The 15412-nt window shown below is 36.4% G+C and overlaps 1 pseudogene; it reads left to right on the forward strand.

The window, feature by feature from the left end:
* Nucleotides 1-11736: 11736 nt before the first annotated feature.
* LOC100032177 (ubiquitin carboxyl-terminal hydrolase 4-like) lies at nucleotides 11737-14659 on the forward strand (annotated as a pseudogene).
* Nucleotides 14660-15412: the final 753 nt, after the last annotated feature.

Here is a 15412-nt window from a genome sequence, read left to right on the forward strand (position 1 = left end):
AAAAAATTCATGAAAACTTGCATAAACATGATCATGAGCTCTCGAATGAAACAGTGAAACAAAATTTCAATTCCCTGCAATGTAAAAACCAAGTGGAAGCACAGACTGATGTTACTACTGCTGATATAATTACAGGAGTTATAAAAAAGATAAATAAAATCACAGACAAATATAATATCCCACTTGAACCTATTAAAACTTCAAAAAGATATTTGGGATAGACTTCCCTAGAAAAAATATCTAGCTTGAACTTAGAAGCTAAAATTTTTCATCCTACATTAAATAACTTGAAAATTTCAAATCTAAAAGAAGACAGAGCTGAAAATACAGTTGATAATATTGATCATATTTGATGTATTGGCAGTGAAACAGCAGTTAGATTTGAAAATACAGATAGAACAGGAGGCACAACAACTGCCATGATAGCCAAGGGTTCAGGAGACTTCCATGAAGACAGCATTCTAAATGGAAGGGGGAGGTCTGGCCAAGTAAAATTATATGAAATTACAGATAACTCTGGTTTAAATTCATATTTCAGTGAAGGAGGAAACAAGATAGAGTCAAATTTAAATGAAGATAATTAGGAAATGATTTAAACCAAGAAGATTTAATTGGTTCAACCATACAAATTGCAGAAGATAACAGTGCAGTGCAAAATGAATCCTTAGTAATTAACTCAAAATTACACAAAAACCAGAACCATATGTATGGAGTAAGGTGGGGAAAAAACAATACAAAGCTCTCATGGATACTGGTGCTTCAAAAGCAGTCCTAAAGACATTTCCAGGGGATACCACGATGGGGGTATGGTTTCAGTGGCTGGAGCTACAGGAGAGATACAACAGGTCCCCGAGCTCAAAAGCACAATGGTTAAACTAGGTCCTCTCACCATTGATCATACATTCCTATTGATTCCTTCAAATCCAGATAATCTTTTATGATGTGATTTTTTAATGTAAGATTGGGGCAACCCTGCAATGTGAAAGTTCTAGAAAGATATACCTGCATCTCATTCTTTAAAACATTACCCTTTGCTATATCTGGAGCAATTAGAAGGAAAACTTGAGCAAATTCAAATTTTGGCATCAATGTATGAGATACCAGATGACATTCCACTAGGGGTTTTTGCTAAACACCAGAATGATGTGGGTACAATAAAATCAGTAACATCAGTAAAAATGGAAGTCAGGGATGGTGTTCCTCCTAAGATACCTCAGTACAAATTGAGCAGAGAAGACATAGAAAGCATAACACCAATTATAAAAAGCTTATTGGAACAAGGCATTTTAAGACCTACAGTGTCTGAATTTAATAGTCCAATTCTGGCTGTTAAGAAAAACAAACTTAATGCAGATGGAACACAAAGCTGGAGATTTGTACAGGATCTTAGGGCAGTGAACAACTTTATTAAGAAGACATACATGGTTATACCTTCACCATATTATCACACAGGTACCACAAGATGCCTGATGGTACACAGTGATAGATCTAAGCAATGCATATTTTACCATAACATTGCACCCTGACTCTCAGAACATTTTTGCTTTCCATTGGCGACAAAATCAACTCTGTTATATTATATTAGTCCATGGATATTGTGAATCAGCCTCTATATTTTGTCAACTTCTTCAAGTGATCTAGCTAACATCACTTTAAAGCATAGGAAGCTGGTACACTATGTAGATGATTTATTATTAACATCACCTGATCCAAAGACATGCTTGGAAGATTCAAACAAGTTATTAATAGAGCTTTATAAGAAAGGACATAAAGTCTCTAAAAAGAAAATCCAGTCTTACTCCCAAAAGTTGACTATCTCAGATTTATCCTGGAAGGAGGCACCAGGAAAATCTCAAGTAAAAGAATACCAGATATACAGAAGCTAGGAATCCCTAGTAACAAGAAACAACTTAGGGAATTTCTAGGGATTGCTGCTTTCTCAAGAGAGTATATGGTAGGGTATTCCCATATTTCCAAGTGTTTGACTGATTTGACAAAGAAAGAAGTTAAAGAACTTTTGAAATTAACTAAAGAACATCTACATGTGTCAGAGACCAAGTATTAGTTGAAAGAAGCCATTTTGACAGCTCCAGCATTAGGAATACCTGATTTAAAAAAGGAGTTCCATTTGTATGTCCATGAAGCTATGGGCATTGTTTCTGGAAAGTTAGCATGATATTTTGGACTGAATTTAAGGGCTGTTATATTTTACAGTTCTATCCTTGATCCAGTCGCATAAGGAATGGTGCATTGCCGAGAAGCATTGTTACAGCTGCTCTCATGGTGAAGAAATCATATGATATTATACTGGGATGCTAGTTATATGTATATTCTGCACATCAAATTGAAAAACTACTATGATTTCAGTATATGCATTCTTTCACAAATGCAAGAGTATTTCAGTATGAAATCATTTTGTTAGGAAACAACAACATCACCATTCATAGGTGCACACCTTAAAAAAGCTGTAGTACTTCAAAAAGAGGTGGCCATAATCCAATGCAAGGCACATACTCATGGAAAAGACAGAATATCCCTGGGGAATGAAAGAGCAGACATTACAGTGAAATATACCTCAAGATTTGGTCCCTACTGTGTGCTGGATTTATCTCTGTCAGACAGGCATGATCTTACTGAAGTTTACCATGTATAATAGATGATAATTTGAGGGTATATATTTGATGGTATATTAGATGACTAATGGATCAAGTTTTGCCTACCCTCCTTCCCATTTACCTCCCTTTTTAGAAGCCTTTTAGCTTCCCCTCTCCCCTTATTCTCCTTCAAATCACTCAGTGTGATCTATGAGATTTCAGAGGAAATACTTTTTTCTTTTCTCAAGTAAGGGTTTATTTGGGGAAGACAGGACAAGGGTAGAGGATAAAGTAAGAGGAGTGGGATATCCCTATTCTCTATAGGGAGCCTTGGTTAGGATATTGAGGGAAATGGCAATTCTGTCACAAGCATGAAATAGAGTCAGTCAGAGAGAGATATAAGAACCACTGTCTTTTCTTCTTCTTCTTCTGCCAATTAGCCAGGTCATCTCCAATTTGATTAACTCATGTCCCAGAGATACAACTAGCTTCTTTCTCCACCTCAGCCAGAAGCCAAAAGCCCTTCAGCTTCAGTCACCACCATCAGTCAAAAGCCAAAAGCGTTTTTTTCCAGTCCAGCAGTTGGCTTGGCTCCAACTGCTTTTCCTGGTAGCATTCCAAATGGAATTTTCATTTGACTGACAGATGATCCTTCTCCAGCTTTTTGTCCTTTGAATGCATTGTAAATTCTCTCCTCTACATGTGGAGATTAAGTTCAATCATGGAAAGAGAAACTCGGTACTAAATTAATCAAAGACATTTGGGTGGCTCACGGTGGGAAACCGATTCTTCCTAAAAAATTATATCAACATTTATGTGCTGTCATCCATGCAAAAGGACATTATGGGGTACGATCCATTTGGAATACAGTACAATGTTTCTGAATGGCACCAGGAATAACAACAAATGCCTTTAGACCTTGTCAGGCATGTGACATAGGTAGAAAATACAATCAAGAACATTTCAAGATCATAGCTTTGGGAGGCAAACCTCTAAGCTATATACTTTTCCAATGTCTACAAATAGATTACATAAATATTCCCAAAGACAAGGAATACAAGTATGCATTGGTTATTGTAGATAGACTGATGAGATGGGTTGAAGCATTTCCAGCTAAGAAAAATGATACAGCCACAGTAGTGAGATCTCTACCAAAAGAAATAGTTCCTAGGTATGGCATTTCTGATACCATAGACCTGGATAAGGGATCACATTTTACTTCCCAAGTTTTGCAAGAAATATTCAAGAACCTGGGTATCAAATGCAGTTTCCAAAATGCCTATAGACCACAGAGTTCAGGCCAAATGGAAAGAATGAACAAAGAATTAAAAACATTAATAGGAAAACTGTTCAGAAACACATTTGAAATGGACAGATGTTATTTCTCTTGCATTGTTTCAACTAAGAACAAGACCCAGATGTGACTTGCATGTATCCCCATTTGAAATGTTATATGATCAACCATTATGTCATGGTAGGACTGCAAAACCACCATATCTATTGATGCTTAAGGGGAATATGTACTTCATAAATACCTAGTTGAAATACAAAACAGGCTGGAAAAATTAAGAAAGCTAGGATTACTAGTACAACTAATACCATTGGATTTCTCATTGCATAAGATAAAACAAGGAGCCAAAGTATATGTCAAGAATTTTAATAGAGAATCACCTACAGAACCAAGATGGATAGGTCCCTTGAATGTTGTTATGACAATACCTACCTCAATAAAGGTAGATGGCAAGGATCCTTGGTTTCATGCTTCACATGTAAAACTACATTTTACCCATGATATGACCAGTAATTAAGAAGAAAATGCATAAGGAAAATCTGTAATATTATCTATAGCCCTAGCAATATTTAACAACAGTCCCTATAAATGGAAAGCTATATATGAAATGACAAGAAAAACAAATATGAAAGCATTGCATATAATAACATAAAAACACAAGAGTACAAATGACAACAGAAATAAGCACTGCAGAAAAAACAAAAATGAAATAGTTTTATCCATATATAAAGATTGGCTCTGCCTACAACAACAGCAATGGAAAGGAAACAAAGTTATTTAAATGAGAAAACATGTCATAATAACACATACTCAAAATTCATACTGATATACTTGTGAGTTTCTGTGGAAAATTCAAAGGGAATTTTCTTATTTGCATGATTTTGCACAGAAAACACATACAAAATTGTATTATAACTGTACATATGTAAAATCTGTATGGAAAAATATGTACATTTGTAAATACTAATAGAATTAACATGCTAACATTATTAGGTTAAGTTATTAACATTCTAATGACTAACACATAGGGCAAGATTTAGGAAATTTGTTAAGAAGTCTACATGACTTAGGGACAGATGTGTAGCATAATTAATATAAGTTATGTTTCATAATAATATTAGTAACAGGAGTTGTTCATAGAAACTTTTATTTAGAACAAACTATAGTCATTAGGATATAAGAAAATTACATTGTCTAAATATTGTTTGAATTGTTGCACTGTTTACTATTATGTTTAAAACCATATTTCTGTATTGTATTTCTATGACCCACACCTCTGTAGTGGAATATGTTAAAATAGAATATAAAGTATAGGTAGTTAGGAATTCTTCATAGTGAAATAATAAAGTGTGTATTGTTTATGGCAAAATTCCAGGTTGTAATTTTGCTTAAAATGAAAAGGGGGATTTTGTGAGAAAGTGATTACTAAAACAGAGAGACTTGCAAGCAGATACAAGGAATGGAAGCTTGGAGGATTGTTCATCAAAGAGAAAAGGGAAGATTCCAGAGAAGAATTTGGTCAGAGAGACAGTTAAGAAAGCCAACATATGAAACTTCACTTCTGCTCTCTTAAACTAGGAGAGAGGAGCCAGCAGATGACTGCTCTGAATTCCTGACCATTAATTTAACCTTGGAAAAGTTTGGGGCATAGCTTTGAAGACAAATCAACCATATTTCCTTATATTGAACTTTATAATAGATTAGGGAAACCTTATATTCCCTCTGCCCTATCCCATCTCCCCAACGTCTTTCCTTTAAATAAAACCCTTTTTGACAGTATTACATTGTGAAAATTAATTTATTAGAAGCTGATGGTAACATACCTTCTCTGAGAAGCTGTTGAAATCAAATGAAGGATATAGAAAGTGGTGAGGGGGGAGGAGTGAAAATCCCAGTTCTTCTAACCTTATTTCCTAGTGTAATCGTTCCAGCACTAATCTTACCATAAATACTATAGTAACAGTGATAGCAGAGGATTATATCTTGAAATATATTCATATGACTCTTTGAAGTTGGCTAAGAAAAGAGGCCAGGTAGTAATGAGAAAAGTTGTGACATCAAAATAGTGTTAATAATAGATTAATTAATTATGAAAAAGAAGAGACCAATGAGCCCAATAATATCTACACAATGTGTATCAACATTTGTACAGTGTAATTGAAGAAACAGAATTGTCTTCTATAAGAACTGAGATGGATGGTTGTCTCAATTCCTGAAAATAGTAAGAATAAAATGATCATCATCCTTACATTACCACAATTTGATAAAAGAATATTATCATCAAGTTAAAATGAAGGAAGCAGAGCTATTTTTCTTCCTTCTTTTGCAAATGTATAGCCTAAGTTGCTGCAAATATGTCAAGTATTAATCAAAAGGAAAATGTTTATTTGGTATGAGGGAAGCTAATCACCAAAAAAAAAAAAACCATTAATATGAAATAAGCAATGCTCGAGTATGAGGCACTGATATTTTTTATCATAAATTAAAGCAAGATGACATCAGCCAATTTATGAACACATGTAGAAAGATAAATAGTTCAAAATAGGATCAGAAGTACTCAACCTACAAATAGAAGAAATTTTATTGCACATTTATTTAATTTCTCAATTATACAAATTTTTTCATGCTTTTTGATGTTGCAGTTAATCTATTATTGTTAGTCTTATGGTATCTTAATTTTTATTTAACAAATAAATATAAGTATATTTTTCTGCTTTTATTTAAAGCAGTACATCAGATTTGCTTTGTATTATATTTATTTTGAATTTAATATTAATGTAGATTTGATATATCCCAAAATGATTTTCAGTGAACTAACTTTTAGGCCATGGGTAGTACTAGAATACCTATTTCAAATTATTGCTGTCCCTTTAAGAAACAGAGAATCCTTGGAGAGTAACAATTTTAACTCATTTCATGTGAAAGTTTTGTCATTTAGTTTTTGAGAGGCAGAGTTAAACAGAAACAATTTGAAATCAGGGAAACCAGAAAGGAGATGGAAAGATTTTCTTGATGAAATTGCTTTAGCCTTTATGTTTCAAAGAAGAAGATAATTCTTAAGAACAGATTTTACTAGGTAGCTTCAGCAAACTAAATGATGGAACTTTTATAAGTTGTCAGCAGTAATAGTGGTGGTTTAAGGTGACTTTGCTTATATATAACTTTCTCACTGTTAAAATATTTTATGTAAATATTTATATCTTTGTGTTTTATACTTAACAAATTGTATAGCCAGTAAATATAATATATAATTAATCCTAGGAAATTAGAGGTTTTGACCTGTAGAGAAAGATGAGAAACTACTTATGGGGGAAAATGTTTCTCCACCATATTAAGTAATTTCAAATAAATTGTGGTTAGAACTCTGAGCTAACTGATTAATTAGTGAGAAAGAAGATGTCATTTTCAGGTAAGTGGTGAGAAAATTTTATCCAACAATATCCCTAGAATATAGAATTTAGGATTATAATAATTAATATGGTAATAAAACTAATCAAGTGGAGAGTACCCAAGGATTCAGTTATTTTTATGTACTTATATGTGATATATGAATATATGTATTATATATACATGTATATACATGAAGAAAAAAGAAAGGAAGGAAAGAAAAGAAAAAGATGACATTTATATGGCATCTACTATATGTCAGACACAGGACAAATATTAGGTCATTTCACACTTATAACAATCCTGAGGAGTAGATATTATCATTTCCCCCATTTTATATATGAGGAAATTTAGGTAGAAGTTAAATGACTTACCAAAGGTAACACAGCTAAGAAGTGTCAGAGGCTACATTTGAACTCAGATCTTCTTGACTAACAGTCCCAGTGCTCATTCCATTATGCCATAGACTGAAAACTAGAAGTTACTTTGGATAAAATCAAGTTCAATCCCCTAGTTTTGCAGATGAGAAAATGCAAAAGCAAGAGGTTAAATGACTTGCCCAAGGTCACACTCTGTTAGTAATGACAGAACTGGGACTCAAACGAAGATCCATTGAATTCTAATTCATCAACCCATATATTGTTCCATTCTACTTCCCTGAGACATAATTTTTTTTCCTTTGAGGCTGAGACTCCCTGAATTCAGGGATTATTTCACTTTTGTCTTTATGTTCCCAATGCCTAATCCAGAGTCTTGCATGTATGTACACAATAAATGCTTACTGATTCATTAATTAATTAAAAGAAATCACAAGCATACACAATATATAATGTATAATGATGTGATATGGCCCAAAATATTCATCACCTATTCACTGTTTCTAATGATGAGTCTCTCCATATTTTATTAGGTTGGTCTTCAGATAGTAGACCTACAGTCCATTGCAAACTCCACACTTAAAGCTTTTTCAATGGACTGTTCTACTTTATTATCTTTTCATTTGATAGAGCTGTTTTTATTTATAAGCACATCATAGCTATATTTCCTTTTTACAACATACAAAGGGTAGTGAGAAATATTTTGATTATTGAGTTGTGGCCAAAAAAATTTTAAATGAACTCTAAAAAGAGTAATAATTCATATAGAAACAATTAAAATTTAACTTTCTGAATGGTTACAATTTACTGATGGTCATCATGAATTACATCTTAGAAACTTAAAAAAAATAATGAATACATATTAATGTAATGATATTATTATATTATGTGGAGACTTTAAATCATAATTTTGGAAATTGTTTTCTAAGTATTTACAGATAACTGAGTGAAAACTAATGACCCACAGAATTTTTACTAACATATATATCCTACATTTTTCAGTTGTAAGAAATGATACATAAGACTTTTGAGTAAACATGGCGGCAGTCTAGATGCAGGACACTTCCTCTCCTCAGCACCTACCAATATAGACTACCTTAAAAGACCAAAGACTCCAAATTCATTTGAATGAAGGGACTCTACAGCAGGGCACAACGTTGAAGGTATGTGGGATTTGGACATTGCCACACTATAAAGGGGTGAAAAAGCTCCCACCAAAATTCCACTGATCTGCCCTCCCCCACCCCACCTATAGAGCCAGAGTCAGAGCCAGTGTGCACCATAATCAGTGAGTGAGCAAGGAGCACACCTAGAGTGAGTGAGGGGCACATCTAGGTCCTTGGCAGCTGACTAAGACCACCAAAGACTTACCCCTGAGAGCAGCTATACCTGAAACCCCAGCAGGCTGAAGAGCACAGACTGTGAGTGCTCTCAGGAAGATAGCACAGAGAAGGGCAGCAAACAGCAGAAGCTGCGAAGATTCAAGAGCTTGCCTCAGGCAAAATCTTTGCTCCTTAACTCCATACACAGAGAGCCTGCCCATCTCACTAAGATTTCTGACTAAAAAGGGAAGGAAAAATCTCCAAATTGATGGAAAATAATGCCCAGTAACAACAACCTCCCTCCATCAAGAAAAACAAAAAGGGACTGACCCTGGAAATTTTTTACAGAGGAAAAACCCAGGCTACAGAGGAAAGAGAAGAGGAAATTCAAATAAATCCACCAAATCCTTCCCAAAAAATGGAAATTGTCCACAAGCTCTTGAAGAATTTAAATTGGAGCTTATCAAAAAAGATGGAAGCTTTCTGGCAAGAAAAGTGGGAAGTAGTTCAAAGAGAAAATAACAGTTTAAAGGACAAGGACTCCAAATTGGAGAAACAGCTGGAAGCCATGAAAAGAAGGATTGACAAACCGGAAAGGACATTCAAAAGATTATAGCAGAAAATCAAAAGATTAAAGCAGAAAACCAAAAGATTATAACAGAAAACCAGGTCTTAAGTACCCGAATTGGGCACTAGAAACCAATGATCTTACAAAACACCAAGAATTAATAAAGCAAAGTCAAAAGACTGACAAAATAGAAGAAAACAAAATATCTCACTGAAAAGATGACGGATCAGGAAAACAGAGCATGAAGAGACAATTAGAGAATCATTGGTCTACCTGAAAACCCAGAAATAAACAGAAATCTTGACCTCATACTACAAGAAATTATCCAAGAAAACTGCCCTGATGTTCTTGAACAAGGGGGGAAAATAGACATTGAAAGACTTCGTAGAACACCATCTACACTAAATCCTCAAAAGACAACCCCCAAGAATGTAATTGCCAAATTCAAGAGCCTTCAAGCTAAGGAGAAAATTCTACAAGAAGCCAAAAAGAGATAATTCAGGTATGAAAGAGCACTAATCAGGATTACACAAGATCTGGCAGCTTCCACACTAAAGGACCGCAAGGCTTGGAATATGATATTCAGAAAGGCAAGGGAATTGGGTCTTCAACCAGGGAGCACCTATCCATCAAAACTGACTATATACTTTCCAGGGAAAGTATGGGCATTCAACAAAATAGAAGATTTCCAAGTATTTGTAAAGAAAAGACCAGAGCTAAGTGCAAAGTTTGATATCCAAACAGAAAGATCAAGAGAAACATGAAAAGGTAAATAAGAAAGAGAGGGGAAAAGGGGAAATGTTTTTTTATTCAAACTTTCTTCTATAAGAGCTACAATCAGATGAAATTATTTATATTAATATATGGGGAAATGTTATTTGTAACTCTCAAAAATTATATTCACTATTATGGTAATTAGAAGAATCATTTACAGGAAGAGATTGGGGTAATAAGTACTATTAGATGATGTGCAAAAAATGGGGGGGGGATTGAAGATGGCACCAAGAGATACTTGAAGAAATAAAATAAATAGGATAATCTTTATCACACAAAGATATGCACGGGAAGGGGAGGGGAAGAATATTTTCATAGGAAGAGAGGAAGAAAGTGGTAAAAGATAATACTTAAACCTTACTCTCAGTGAAGTGAATTCTGAGAGGGAAGAGCATCTAGATCCATTGGGGTCTTGAATTCTATCTTATCTTACAGGGAAAGTGAGAAGGGAGAACTAAGGGTGGTAGGGAGAGTGAATACAAAGATGGAGGGAAAGAGAGGGGGAGGGAACTTAACAGACCTTAAAAAAATAAGAAGGGAACAAAAAGAGAGGGGCAGAAAGGGAAGCTTATTAAGGGTAGGGATCAAGGGGGACTAATCAAAAGGAAACCATTGGTTTAAAAGGATATAGCAAAAGAAGGAAGGACAGAACTAGGAAAGGATTTCAAAATGCTGGGGAATACAAAAATAACAATCATAAGTTTGAATGTGAATGGGATGAATTCACCCATAAAATGCAAACAAATAGAAGAGTGGATTAGAATTCAAAATCCTACCATATGTTCTCTACAAGAAACACACCTGAGGTGAGTAGGCACTCAAAAGGTTAAAATTAAAGGTTGGAGCAAAACCTATTGGGCCTGAACTGATAGAAGGCAGGAGTTGCAATCATGATAACTGACAAAGCCAAAGTAAAAATAAATCTGATTATAATAGATAGGGAAGGTAACTACATGCTGATAAAAGGGACTATAGACAATGAGGAAATATCACTAATCAACATGTATGCACCAAATGGTATAACATCCAAATTTCTAAAGTAGAAACTAGTGGAAGTGAAGGAGGAAATAGATAGTAAAAGTATACTAGTGAGAGACCTAAACCAACCACTACCAAATTTAGATAAAGCAAATCAAACAATAAATAAGAAAGAGGTAAGAGATGTGAATGAAATCATAGAAAAATTAGAGTTAATAAATATATGGAGAAAAATAAATGGGGACAAAAAGAAATACACCTTCCTTTAAGCAGCACATGGTACATTCACAAAGATTGACCATGTACTAGGTCATAAAAACATGACAAACAAATGCAGAAAAGCAGAAATAATAAGTGCAATCTTTTCAGATAATAACCCAATAAAAATAATAATTAGTAAGGGTACATGGAGAGTCAAATCAAAAATTAATTGGAAATGTGGGCCGGAGCTGGGAAGGCGATGGCGGAAGGCGGAGGCTGCAGGCAGTGGCCAGACGAGGAGACCCAGAAATCTGAGCTCGGGGCCCTGATGAGGACAGCGCTTCAGCGAGGGGCACAGTGGTATCTGATTGACAGCCGATGGTTCAAGCAGTGGAAGAAATATGTGGGCTTTGATAGCTGGGATATGTACAATGTGGGTGAAAACAACTTGTTTCCTGGCCCAATAGATAACTCCGGACTTTTTTCAGATCCTGAAAGTCAAACCTTAAAGGAGAATTTAATTGATGAACTAGACTATGTATTGGTTCCTACTGAAGCCTGGAATAAATTAGTGAATTGGTATGGCTGTGTAGAAGGGCAACAGCCCATAGTCAGAAAAGTTGTGGAACATGGCCTGTTTGTCAAACACTGCAAAGTAGAGGTTTATTTGCTGGAACTGAAGCTCTGTGAAAACAGTGACCCCACCAATATGCTGAGTTGCCATTTCAGCAAAGCAGATACCATAGCAACCATTGAGAAGGAAATGCGGAAACTATTTAACATTCTTGATGAGAGGGAAACCAGGTTATGGAACCTGGTTATATGAGTAATACATATGAGCAGCTCAGCAAGCCAGACAACACTGTGCAAGATGCTGGTTTATACCAGGGGCAGGTAGTAGTCATTGAGCCCCAAAATGAAGATGGCACACGGCCTAGGCAGACACTTCAGTCCAAAGGTTCTGGCTTCTCCAATTCTTATAGTTGCTGAGAGTCTCAATCTCACACTCAACCTGGGCTTTGTGGACTTGGAAACCTGGGGAACACCTGCTTCATGAATTCTGCTTTGCAGAGCTTGAGTAACACTGCACCATTGACAGAATACTTTCTAAAAGATAACTATGAGGCTGAAATATCAACTGAGATAATCCTCTGGGCATGAAAGGGGAAATAGCTGAGGCTTATGCTGAACTCATCAAACAGATGTGGTCTGGGGGGAACACACAGGTTGCCCCACGGATGTTCAAAACCCAAGTTGGTCGTTTTGCCCCTCAGTTTTCCAGTTACCAGCAACAGGATTCTCAAGAGTTATTAGCCTTTCTTCTAGATGGATTGCATGAAGATCTAAACCGTGTGAAAAAGAAACCATACTTGGGGCTAAAAGATGCCAATGGCTGGCCTGACTTGGTGGTGGCAAAGGAAGCATGGGGAATCACAGGTTAAGGAATGATCCTTTTTAAATCTACATTGGTCTGCCCAGAATGTTCTAAAATTTCTGTGACTTTTGACCCATTCTGTTATTTAACTCTCCCTTTGCCCCTGAAGAAAGATTGCACTATGGAGGTGTTCTTGGTCTCTGCAGATCCACAGTGTAGACCTACCCAGTATCTCATGACTGTACCAATGATGGGCGCTGTGTCTGCTCTGTGTGAGGCTCTCTCAAAGCTCTCCGGCATTGCTGCTGAAAATATGGTGGTCACAGATGTGTATAATCATCGGTTCCACAAAATTTTCCCAATGGATGAAGGTTTAAATCATATTATGACCCGGGATGACATCTTTGTATACGAAGTCTGCAACACAGCAGAGGATGGATCAGAATGTGTCACCTTTCCAGTTTATTTCAGAGAGGAAAATCAGGCAGACAAGCTCATCTTCTGGGACTGTTCTATATGGGCAACCATTGCTAATCTCTGTCCCAAAGCACAAGTTAACCCTTGACTACTTGTACCAGGTTATCTGTGAGCGTATCAGCCACTACATAAAACATCCTTTACCAGATGACTCTCCTAGACCACACCTGGACAGTGCTACCTATAATGGTTCCAATGGCATTTGTGAAGGAGAAGAAGAAGAAATGGAACACCAAGATGGCAGCAAAGGACAAGCTACAGAGACAGAGTCCTGTTCAACTGAAGACTGTTCTGAACATGAATTGGGAAATGAGTCCTGTCAGAATGTCCCAAAGAGAGTCAGAAGCCAGCACTGCAAACAAAGGCTTTTCACCTTCAGCCTGGTGAATTCCTATGGCACCACTGACATCAATTCTCTTGCAGCAGATGGGAAGCTCCTCAAACTGAATTCTCGTTCCACAGTTGCTGTTGATTGGGACACCGAAACCCGGTGTCTTCACTATGATGAACAGGAGTCAGAGGCTTATGATAAACACAGCAGCATGCTCCAGCCCCAGAAGAAGAAAACAATGGTGGCCCTTCAAGATTGCATTGAACTCTTCACTACCATGGAAACCCTGTGGGAGCATGATCCCTGGTATTGTCCTAACTGTAAGAAACATCAACAGGCCACAAAGAAATTTGACTTGTGGTCCTTGCCAAAGGTATTGGTGGTTCACCTCAAGTGATTTTCATACAACAGATTCTGGAGAGATAAACTTGACACTGTGGTTAAATTTCCAATAAGAGACCTGCATATGTCTGAGTTTGTCTGTGACCCAGCAGCTGGCCCTTATGTCTATGACCTCATTGCTGTATCCAATCATTATGGAGCCATGAGTGTGGGTCACTATACTGCATATGCAAAAAACAAACTAAACAGCAAATGGTATTACTTTGATGATAGTAATGTATCCCTGGCCTCTGAGGATCAAATAGTGACAAAAGCAGCATATGTGTTGTTTTACCAGCGTCAGGATGAGGAGTTTTATAAGGCACCCTCCCTCCCAGGTTACTCTGGTCCCTCAGATGCAGGGAAGAAAGGAAAACGCTCCCAGGAGGGACTGGAGAAGGATGACTTGTATAGCATGGATACCAACTGAAACTGTCTAAAGTTGGCCCCTACCTTAAAGAGGACCATTTTGACACATCTGGAACATCTCTTGCACTCTAAAAGCTGCCAGATGTACAGACTGCCATTCAATAAGGGAATTCCTTTTTTATGGAACAGAAGAGAAAAAAAAAGACCCTGTTTGTTCATGAAGGGTTATGTTGAGAGGCTGAATTATTATTATTTTTAAATACAAGTTGTGGGAAAGTTCTGTAAACACCTGTAATGCTACAGAACTAGGGGTCAATGGGGTAAAGAGCTGCAAGGCTGGAGAAGTTGCACACGATTTGGGGAGTGGAATTGGGGGTGCATAAGAATGAGAAAGCATGCTGCTGAGGGGAGAGGAAAATTTCTCCAGGAAAATCTCTGAAAAAGCCCTTCTTGGTGCACATAAATGATTGTTGGCAGTAGTGGACCCTCTGTATTGATTAGAATAGATTCTCTTCTAGAGTTCCTAGATCTCCATTTTTCCATTTCTCTTTGCCAGTTGCCCTTGCAGCCTCTCCCACAGGAAACCCACCCCAAAGTGAAATTGGGCACTTTTTTGTCATTCTTATACCTTGACACAGATTTATTTGAAAAATTCCTCCCCTTTCCCTTAAAGAAAACATTTATTTTGATTTCTGATTCTGGATGCTTCTGATATTTCCAGAATGAAATTACTTGAATGCAACTGCTTTCTCAATAAGTGTAGATTTTAAATGTATTTGAATCCCCTGTCCTCCCCCAGAGTGTGGGATATCTTTAGATGCAGATGACTACTATATTCAGTGATGAATTGAAACATTTTGGTTCTTAAATTCAGCTGGATTTATTTATTGGCTAGAACTAAAAACTGGCTCCCCATCTTAAGGCTGCTGGGGACATAGTTTTCTTAGTCTTCTTTCCCTGGGGACATTAATTTTTGTTAATGTTTCC

This window comes from Monodelphis domestica, chromosome 8, assembly GCF_027887165.1.
Source record: "Monodelphis domestica isolate mMonDom1 chromosome 8, mMonDom1.pri, whole genome shotgun sequence".
NCBI lineage: Eukaryota > Metazoa > Chordata > Mammalia > Didelphimorphia > Didelphidae > Monodelphis > Monodelphis domestica.